Source organism: Hypanus sabinus, chromosome 12 (genome assembly GCF_030144855.1).
Source record: "Hypanus sabinus isolate sHypSab1 chromosome 12, sHypSab1.hap1, whole genome shotgun sequence".
Taxonomy (NCBI): domain Eukaryota; kingdom Metazoa; phylum Chordata; class Chondrichthyes; order Myliobatiformes; family Dasyatidae; genus Hypanus; species Hypanus sabinus.
Genome location: NC_082717.1, coordinates 1,247,789 through 1,258,817, shown reverse-complemented (window position 1 = coordinate 1,258,817; position 11,029 = coordinate 1,247,789).

The window sequence follows — 11,029 nt, the reverse complement described above, 5'->3', positions numbered from 1 at the left end:
GACCAATGCCTCCTGTTGCCCCAGAAGAAGCCCAGCAGTCTCTTCCAGGTGCTGGAGACAAAAGCAGTAGGCAGAACCAAAGTGACCAGCCGGACCAACTGATTTATTACCAATGCTCTGCCATGGTATGAAATTGCATGAAGCAGGCCTGACCAGTATCCCACCTTGGCAGAGATTTCTTTTGTTTCCAAATCCCACCAGTCCTCCTGCCAGGCCTCTTCCATCGAGCTCAGATAGACCTCCAAGTAGAGGAGGTGCGTGGTGCCCCACACAAAGTGTCTCAACCTCCCAGTAGGGACCCACCATGAGGCCCGCACACTTCTCCAAGTTGCCCCTTGAGGTGGACCTCATCAATGTAAGCCAAAAGGACGATCTCCATGTCTGGTTCGCTTAGAATCAAACCCGTTTGCTTCTTGCAGAGAAGGCACAGGAATGGCTCCATGCAAATAGAAGATATCTGCCCAACATAGGGCACCCATGATGAACCCCCCTCCCAAAGCACAAGGGCATTGTCAAAGACCCATTAAGTTTAGCGATGCACTCTGCAGCAGTGTACAACAGTTGGACACGTGGCCCTAACCAGATACTCATGATCTGTCCTGTCAAACACCTTCTCCTGAATACCAGCAGCGGAAGGAAGCACTGAGGCACCTGCAGGTCGAGAGCTCCCGAGGCTCTTTAGGGAGGTCTCAGGTCCTGATGCTATAGGATCTGGACCATGCCCCACCCTTCTTCCATTCTCTCGAGAATGAGAGAGGTGTCTACAGGCAGCTTGTGGAGCTGCTGTTAGCGGACTCCTCCATCAAGGATCTGGCTAGAATTATTGCAGAGGTCCATTTCCGTTGATGAGGCTCTATTTTCACCAGACCCATGCAGAAAGGATGCACACAGGGCTCTGTAGGAGGACTTAAGAAGGGTTAGCCCTAGGGGTGCAGACAGCTGGATACTCCACTGTCTTTGGAGAAGCTGACCAGTCCCCTCAACCAGCTGCAGAGAGGCAAGTCCCCGGGACTGGATGGGTTGAAAGTTGAATTTCTCCAGGCCTTCTGGGACATCCTGGGAGTTGATTAGAATCAGAACCAAGTTTAATATCACAGCAATGTGACGTGAAAATTGTTAATTTAGCAGCAGCTGTTCAATGTAATATTCAATATAGAAGAAAAAATAAAATAATAATAAATAAATAAGTGCAGGGGTATTAGGGGAAAGTTTAGCTATAAGTGGGATGCCTCTTTCTTGGTGCACAGCATTTGTAGCTCTACTGCCAAAGGGTGATCTCCATTGCCTAAAGAATGTGTGTCCAGTGTCTCTCCTCAGTGCGGAGTACAAGATCTTTGCCTGGACAATGGCCAATCCCCTGGGTTCATGCTGGGTGAAGTGGTCTGGAGCAGTCTATCCAGGACAATACTCACCTCATCTGGGCTGACTTACCTATCCTGAGAGGCTGGTCTGTCAGTCACCTTTCCCGATCTGCAGGTGCCTTAGTGCCTCCTCCTTCCAGTGGTCGGCTCCAGCAATCACCCACTCGATCCCAGACTCACCTCTTGCTCAACCTTGGGCATATTCCTAGCAAACCAATCGGATATGAGACTTGTTCAAATCCCGCCAGAGTCTCGGAGGAGGCAAGTCCTTCATTCTCCTCCAAATTGATCTTTCCTCAGATTGGTTTTTAACCTGACACCCACCAGCCTTCTCCCCACCCTCCCCCGCCTTCTTTATAGGGCCCCTGCCCCCTCCCTCTTCAGTTCTGATGAAGGGTCTCAGCCCGAAACATTGACTGTTAGTTTCCACGGATGCTGCCTGACCTGCTGAGTTCCTCCAGTGTGTTGTACCCGGTTTTGGCCATCCTCTGGCAGTCGATTGAACATGGACCTCACCTGTGCAGGCAGTGCATTGAACTCTGCCGATATCCATGGTGGTCCGAGGACGCAGCAGGCTGACAATACTCTGGAGGTGTGCACCCTGGAAGGGAGAGGTGATCGACCTGCGAGCTCCACCTCCTCCAGATCTCCTTGAGAAACCACAGCAGTCAGGGTGAACCCAGAGATTCATCTTCCTGCCACCATAACAGAATTAATGAAAGAACACAGCAACATGGTGGACAACCAGTCTTCAAAAGTCTACGAAGTGTCCAAATGCAAAAGGAAAAAAATAAATAAATCAGCAATAAATGTTGAGAACATGAGATGAAGAGTCCTTGAAAGTGAGTCCATAGGTTGTGGGAACATTTCAGTGACAGGGCAAGTGAAGTTTAGTGAAGTTGTCTTCTTCAGTTGAAGAGCCTGATGGTTGAGGGGTTCCTGAACCTGATGGTGTGAGCCCTAAGGTCCTCATACCTCCTTTCCATTGGCAACAACGGGAACAGAGCATGAGCTGGTTGGTGGGGGTCCCTAATACTTCGTGTAGATGTGCTCAGTAGTGGGAGCCGTATCCACTACTTCTTGGAGGATTTCCCGCTCCAGGACTTTGGTGTTTCCGTACCAGGCCGTGATGCAGCCAGTCAATATAATCTTCATGACACATACATAAAAATTTGAAAATAATCTTCGCAAACTCCCAAGGAAGTAGAGGTGTTGCTGTGCTTTCTTCATAATTGCACTTACTCACAGTGGCCCCACCCCATCCCCAAGATCACTGACAGAGGAAAGCCCCACAACCCCAGGATCCAGAAACCCTCCCAGAGCCAGGTCCTGAGGTGGGGCAGGATAAATGCCTGCTCACCACCACAACACAGTACCATACACTCTGATCTCGGAGCAGATAGCCACTGACCCCCCCCCACCCCCCAGAGTCTGTACGGAGTACATGAACCATTAGGGCCATGCCCATCTCCACCCCCTTGTCACCCTTCCCAGAACCAGCATTAGGAGAGTCCCCTCCCACCTCACCTACTGGGACATCCTCCCTGTGTATAACAGCATGGAATGGTGGTCCAGGGGTGCTCTGATTTCCCCCGTGCACTGGAGCCTGATGCCTCTCAGTGGGGCACCCGGCCTCGAATGAGGCAACAGTTTGGGAGACTACCTTCACCGGTGCCCCTCCACCCACATGTGATCCCTCTCCTTCAGTGCATTCCACTCTATTCCAGAGGCACCCTCAGCCTCCAGTATCACCTCCCTCCCCATCCTCCCCAGGTCTTTGCTGTATCTCAAACCCTTTATAGGACCCTTTTCTCACAGAACTACAAAAGTTTATTTACATAAAAATACATGAAATACAAACATCAAGTATTTACATGACAGAGAAAAACATCAAATTAAACTATGATTATTACTGTCTACAGAGCACAGTACTGCCCGCCCCGGAAATCCCCCACTGTACCCATTGTGATAGTATACTCCCTCTCCATGGAAAGCTGGGTATGAACATACCCTCAGGCAGTCAACCCTGGCAGAGCCCTCGACTAGCCACTGCCTGGACCCATGAAAGGCCCTTCTGGCCAGGCCCAGGAACAAGCCCACCAGTAGATCCTCCGAACAACCCTCCCCCTCCATACTGTGTCCCCATATATAAAGAGCGCATGGCTGAAATGTAACCAGAACCCGAGGGGCAGCTGCTTCAGATACTCAAACGGGCTGCAACCTCTGACTCCCCCCGGCCACAGAGTGGACAAGTGGACAGGGTGTCAGTGAACATGCTTAAAGACCTGTTGTATGGTATGGCCCTGTACAACACCTTCCAACCCAGGTTCAGGAGAAGGACCCCTGCATAAAGAGATTTCCAATGAGAACTACCTCCCCTGCCACCGGATGGTAAACCAGACCGCCATAGTGAGTCTAATTGGCAGACGAAGGCAAGGAATTGAAAGGTATGCAGGAGCAGCTCACAGAAGAATGGCTTTGGCATGTCACGGAGAAAGCACAGTGGGCATCCCCACAAGACGGCTCACCTTGTGTAGGACCATCATAACAGAGTCTACAAACAATTCCAGCTGACCTGGTGTTAGCACAGCCAGTAGTCCTCAACACTACCATGAGGGAAGGGCAAGATAGATACATTCCAAATAAGAAATTTTCAAAGGGAAGAAGGACACTACCATGGCTGACAAGTGAAGTCAGAGCCAAAGTAAAAGCAAAAGAGAGGGCATACAAGGAAGCCAGAGCTAGTGGGAAGATTGAGGATTGGGGAGCTTTTAAAAACTTGCAGAACGAAACTAAGAAGATCATTAGGAAGGAAAAGATGAATGATGAGGCAAAACTGGTAATTAAGAACAAAAAAGATACTAAAAGCTTTTTTAAGTATATAAAAGGTAAAAGAGAGTCAAGGATAGTTATAGGATCAATACAAAATGACGCTGGAGGTTTTGTAATGAGAGATGCAGAGATGGCATCAGTCTTCACAATGGAAGACGTTTGCAGTATACCGGACATTCAAGAGTGTCAGAGATATGAAGTTTGTGCAGTGACAATTGCAACTAAAATGGTGCTCAGGAAGTTTAATGGTCTGAGGGTGGATCAATCTCCTGGACCTGATTAACCTGAGGAAGCACCTTCCTTCCTAGGGTTATGATGTAGCTGGAGGGATTGTGGAGGCATTAATGATGATCTTTCAAGATGATAGATTCTGGCATTGTACCGGATGACTGGAAAATTGCAAATGTTACTCTGCTATTTAAGGAGGGTGGGAGGCAGCAGAAAGGAAACTTTAGACCTGTTAGCCTGACATCAGTGGTTGGGAAGTTGTTGGAATCGATTGTTAGGGATGAGATTACAGTGTTCCTGGAGGCACATGACCAGATGGAGGCCAAAGCCAGCATGGTTTCCTGAAAGGAAAATCCTGCCTGACAAACCAACTGCAGTTGTTTGAGGAAACTACAAATAGGGCAGACAAAGAGAAAGGAGATGCAGTAGATGTGGTGTACTTGGATTTTCAGAAGGCCTTTGACAAGGTGCCACACATGAGGCTGCTTAGCAAGATAAGAGCCCATGGAATTACAGGGGCATTACTGGCATGGCTGGAGTATTGGCTGATCAGCAGAAAATAGAGAGTGGGAATAAATGGATCCTATTCTGGCTGGCTACCGGTTACCCATGGAGTTTCACGGGGGTCGGTGTTGGGACCGCTGCTTTTTATGATGTATGTCAATGACTTGGACGACAGTATTAGTGGATTTCTGGCTAAATTTGCCAATGATACAGAGATAGCTGGAGGAGTGGGTAGAGTTGAGAAACAGAGAACCTGCAGAGAGACTTAGATAGTTTAGGGGAATGGGCAAAGAAGTGGCAAATGAAATACAATGCAATACAACACAATGGTCATACACTTTGGTGGAAAAAATAAATGGGCAGACTATTATTTAGATGGGAAGAGAATTCAAAATGCAGAGATGCAAAGGGACTTGGGAGTCCTTGTGCAGGATGCCCTAAAGGTTAACCTCCAGGTTGAGTCGGTGGTGAAGAAGGCAAACGCAATGTTGGCATTCATTTCTAGAGGCATAGAATATAAGAGCAGGGATGAGATGTTGAGGCTCTATAAGGCACTCATGAGACCACGCTCGTGCAGTTTTGGGCTCCTTATTTTAGAAAGGATATACTGACATTGGAGAGGGTTCAGAGAAGCTTCACAAGACTGCTTCCAAGAATGAAAGGGTTACCATATGAGGAACGTCTGGCAGCTCCTGCGCTGTATTCCCTGGAGTTCTGGAGAATGAGGGGGGATCTCATAGAAACATTCTGAATGTTAAAAGGCCTGAACAGATTAGTTATGGAAAAGTTATTTCCCATGGTAGGGGAGTCTAGGACAAGACGGCACAACTTTAGGATTGAAGTTTGGTGTTTTAGAACTGAGATGCAGAGAAATTACTTTCGTCAGAGGGTGTTTAATCTGTGGAACTTGTTGCCATGAGCAGCTGTGAAGGCCAAGTCATTGGGTGCATTTAAGGCAGAGATAGATAGGTTCTTGATTAGCCAGGGCATCAAAGGGTATGAGGTGAAAGCAGGGGAGTGGGGATGACTAGAAGAATTGGATCATCCCAAGATTGAATGGCGGAGCAGACTCAATGGGCCGCATGGCCTACTTCTGCATCGATATTTTATGGGATGGGGACCAGTATCCCTTGCAACTAGAGCACTGACCCCACCAGCGCAGAAGCACTGTCTGGCTGAGACTAAACCCCATACCTTACTAAAACTGAGGCAGTTCCCATAAAGCAGTGCGGATGATACTCACCGCTGGAAGCCCTGTGCAATGTCCCGGGCAGAGAAAGTATGTCACCAACTTGTGCCTTCTCAGAGGGCTGTCGCTATAAGGGTCTCTCTGCAGGGTCCTGAGGCGGAGAGTTGCCAGCTGGGTGCATAAGCACGCCAATGACTGACTGCGACCCCCCCCCCCAACCACCCTGCAATCGGTGGAGTCAAGACCACAGCAGAGACCCACCGCCTCCTGTTGCCTTTCTTGCCATCCTGAGTAGGTCCTGGAGACAAAAGCAGTGGGCAGGACCAAAGTGACCAGCCAGTGCCAAATAATGTAACCCTCGCTCAGTACCACCATTTTTTACGGTATTATAGTTTGTTATTTGCATGGGATACCGACTGGAAATTCAGTAGCACAAAGTTGTGCAGAACATGTTCCTACCTTAGAAATTACCTAGGCTTAACTATAGCCCTCTATTTTTCTAGGCTCCATGTATTTATTCAAAAGTCTCTTAAAAGACTCTATCGTATCTGCCTCCACCAGCATTAACGGCAGCCCATTCCACGCACTTACCACTCTCTATGTAAAAAGCTTACCCTTGACATCTCCTCTGTACCTTAAGGTTCCAAGCACCTTAAAACTATGCCCTCTTGTGTTAGCCATTTCAGCCCTGGGGGGAAACCCTCTGACTATCCACACAATCAATACCTCTCATCATCTTGTACACCTCTGTCAGGTCACCTCTCATCCTTCGTCACTCCAAGGAGAAAAGGCCAAGTTCACTCAAACTATTCTCATAAGGTTAAAGTTAAAGTCTTTCACAATCCTTATAGGCTTATCAGGCCAATGCTTATGCTGGTTTTCATGGCGTGAAGCGACTGAGCGTACGAGACTAACCCCCCCCCCCCCGATAGGAATCCAGTCTATCACAAGGTTACACCCCAGCATTTTGACAGTACCCATTTTCAGCTGGATGGACTGGAGCAATGTGTGGTTAAGTGCTTTGCTCAAGGATACAACATGCTGCCTTGGCTGGGGCTCGAACTCACAACCTTCAGATTGCTAGTCCAACACCTTAACCACTTGGCCACGTGCCACTATTTTCATAAGACATGCTCTCCAATCCAGGCAACATCCTTATAAATCAGCTCTGCATCCTTTCTATGGTTTCCACATCCTGCCTGTAGTGAGGCAACCAGAACTGAGCACATTAATCCAAGTGGGGTCTGACCAGGGTCCTATATAGGTGCAACATTACCTCTCGGCTCCTTAATTCAGTCCCACCATTGATGAAGGCCAATACACCATATGCCTTCTTAAACACAGAGTCAACCTGCACAGCTGCTTTGAGCATCCTATGGACACCACAGTTCCTGGGCCCTACCATAGCTTCCCTGTCTCATTGGAATATACCTATGCAGAACTCCACACAAATATCCCCTGAACATTTTCCACATTTCTTCCATACTTTTCCCTGAGAACATCTGTTCCCAACTTAAGCTTCCAATTTCCTGCCTGATAGCCTCATAATTCCCCTTACTCCAATGAAACACTTTTCTAACTTGTCTGTTCCTGTCTTTCTCTAACGCTATTGTAAAGGAGATAGAATTGTGATACCTATCTCCAAAATGCTCTCCCACTGAGAGACCTGACACCTGACCAGGTTCATTTTCCAATACCAAATCAAGTGCATTCTCTCCTCTTGTAGGCTTATCTACATATTGTGTCAAGAAACCTTCCTGAACACACCTAACAAACTCCACCCCATCTATATAACCATATAACAATTACAGCATGGAAACAGGCCAACTCGGCCCTTCTATTCCTTGCCGAACACTTACTCTCACCTAGTCCCACCTACCTGCACTCAGCCCATAACCTTCCATTCCTTTCCATATACCTACCCAATTTTTTTTAATGACAATATCGAACTTTTACTGGAAGCTCATTCCACTCAGCTACCACTCTCTGAGTAAAGAAATTCCCCCTCGTGTTACCCTTAAACTTTTGCCCCCTAACTCTCAACTCATGTCCTCTTGTTTGAATCTCCTCTACTCTCAATGGAAAAAGCCTATCCACATCAACTCTATCTATCTCCCTCATAATTTTAAATACCTCTATCAAGTGCCCCCTCAACCTTCTATGCTCCAAAGAATAAAGACCTAACTTGTTCAACTTTTCTCTGTAACTTAGGTGCTGAAACCCAGGTAACATTCTAGTAAATCTCCTTTGTACTCTCTCTATTTTGTTGACATCTTTCCTATAATTTGGTGACCAGAACTGTACACAATACTCCAAATTTGGCCTCACCAATGCCTTGTACAATTTTAACATTACATCCCAACTCCTATACTCAATGCTCTGATTTATAAAGGCCAGCATACCAAAAGCTTTCTTCACCACATGAGATTCCACCTTCAGGGAACTACGCACCATTATTCCTAGATCATCCTGTTCTACTGCATTCCACAATGCCTTGCCATTTACCATGTATGTCCTATTTTGATGAGTCCCACCAAAATGTAGCACTTCACACTTATGTCACGTATCCCGTGATCAGGTTACCATAAGACCATAAGACAAAAGAGTAGAAGTTGGCCATTTGGCCCATCGAGTCTGCTCTGCCATTTCATCATGAGCTGATCCAATCTCCTCTTTAGTCCCATTCCCCCGCCTTCTCACCATAACCTTTGATGCCCTGACTACTCAGATACCTATCAAACTCTGCCTTAAATACACCCAATGACCCGACCTCCACTGCCACCCGTGGCAACAAATTCCACAGATTCACCATCCTCTGGCTCAAAAAAATTTTTCATATCTCCGTTCTGAATGGGCACCTTGCAATCCTCAAGTCATGTCCTCTCATACAAGACTCCCACACCATGGGAAACAACTTTGCCACATCCACTCTGTCCATGCCTTTCAACATTCAAAATGTTTCTATGAGGTCCCCCCTCATTTTTTCTAAACTCCACGGAGTACAGTCCAAGAGCGGTCAAACATTCCTCATATGTTAACCCTCTCATTCCCGGAATCATTCTAGTGAATCTTCTCTGAACCCTCTCCAATGTCAGCACATCCTTTCTTAAGTAAGGAGCTCAAAACTGCCCTCTAGAAATGAATGCCAATTTTGCATTCGCCTTCTTCACCACCAACTCAACCTGGAGGTTAATCTTAAGGGTATCCTGCACGAGGACTTCCAAGTCCCATTGCATCTCAGAACTTTGAATTCTCTCCCCATTTAAATAATATTCTGCCCATTTATTTCTTCTACCAAAGTGCATGACCGTACACTTTCTGACATTGTAATTCATTTTCCACTTCTTTGCCCATTTCCCTAATCTATCCAAGTCTTTCTGCAGACTCTCTGTTTCCTCAGCACTACCGGCCCCTCCACTTATCTTTGTATCATTAGCAAACTTAGCCACAAAGCCATCTATTCCATAATCCAAATTGTTGATATACAACATAAAAAGAAGCGGCCCCAACATGGACCCCTGCGGAACACCACTGGTAACCGGCAGCCAACCAGAATGGAATCCCTTTAATCCCACTCTCTGTTTCCTGCCAATCAACCAATGCTCTATCCATGTATGTAACTTTCCTGTAATTTTGTAATTGTACAGGAAATGTAATTGTCTGTAGTTACCGAAGCAGCAGAAATGCAAAAACACTTTGGAGTCTGGTATTACTAGTAACTAATAGTGTTTATTAGTAAACTATTAGTAACATTGTTTGACCTAATTTTTCTCTTAAATAAGCTCTTAGTTGGAAGTAACAAAAAAGAGTATTGTTTGATACTTTATATTTATTCTTTAATTGATCAAATGACATTAATATACCTCCTTCAAAACAATCTCCTATATATCTAATCCCTTTTTGAAACCAATTATATAAAAGTTGATTACCCATTGTAAAAGGAGTAAGTCTATTTTGAATTAAAGATCTCTTTGCTAATAAAGATTTCTTTGTCTCATCATCAACATTTATCTTATTCCATAAGTTAATCAAATGTTTTAATATAGGAGATGCTTTCTTTTCCTGTATCCATTTAGATTCCCATTTATATATAAAATCTTCTGGTGTATTTTCTCCTATTTTATCTAGTTCTATTCTAATCCATGCCGGTCTATCTTTCTCAAAAAAAGATGCAATAAATCTGTTGATTTGCTTTATGATAATTCTTAAAATTTGGAAGTTGTAACCCTCCTAAATCAAATTTCCATGTCAATTTTTCCAACAATATTTTTGACATCTTACCTTTCCAAAGAAACTTCCTCACATATTTGTTTAACCCTTGAAAAAACTTCTGAGGTAGTTATATTGGTAGTGATTGAAATAAGTATTGTAGTCTAGAGAATATATTCATTTTTATGGTATTTACTCTACCCACTAATGTTATTGGTAATACCATCCATTTATCAAGATCTTCTTGAATTTTTTTCAGTAATGGTAAGTAATTTAATTTATATAAGTTCTTTATATAATTATCAACTCTTATACCTAAATATTTTATACCATTTGTCAGCCATCTAAATTGAGTTATTAATCGACATTGACTATAATCTCCTTTAGTACGAGGTAAAATTTCACTTTTATCCCAATTTATTTTATAACCTGATATTATCCCATATTCTTCTAATCTATAGGATAATTTATGCAACAAGTGTAATGGGTTTGTTAAATAAAGCAGAACATCATCAGCAAATAAGTTAATCTTGTATTCTTCCTGATTAACTCTAAAACCCTTAATATCTGGGTCCATTCAAATTAATTCAGCTAATGGTTCTATCGCCAACACGAATAAAGCAGGTGATAATGGACAACCTTGCCTAGTTGACCTTGTTAACTGAAATGGTGTTGAAATTTGACCATATGTCACTACTTTAGCTTT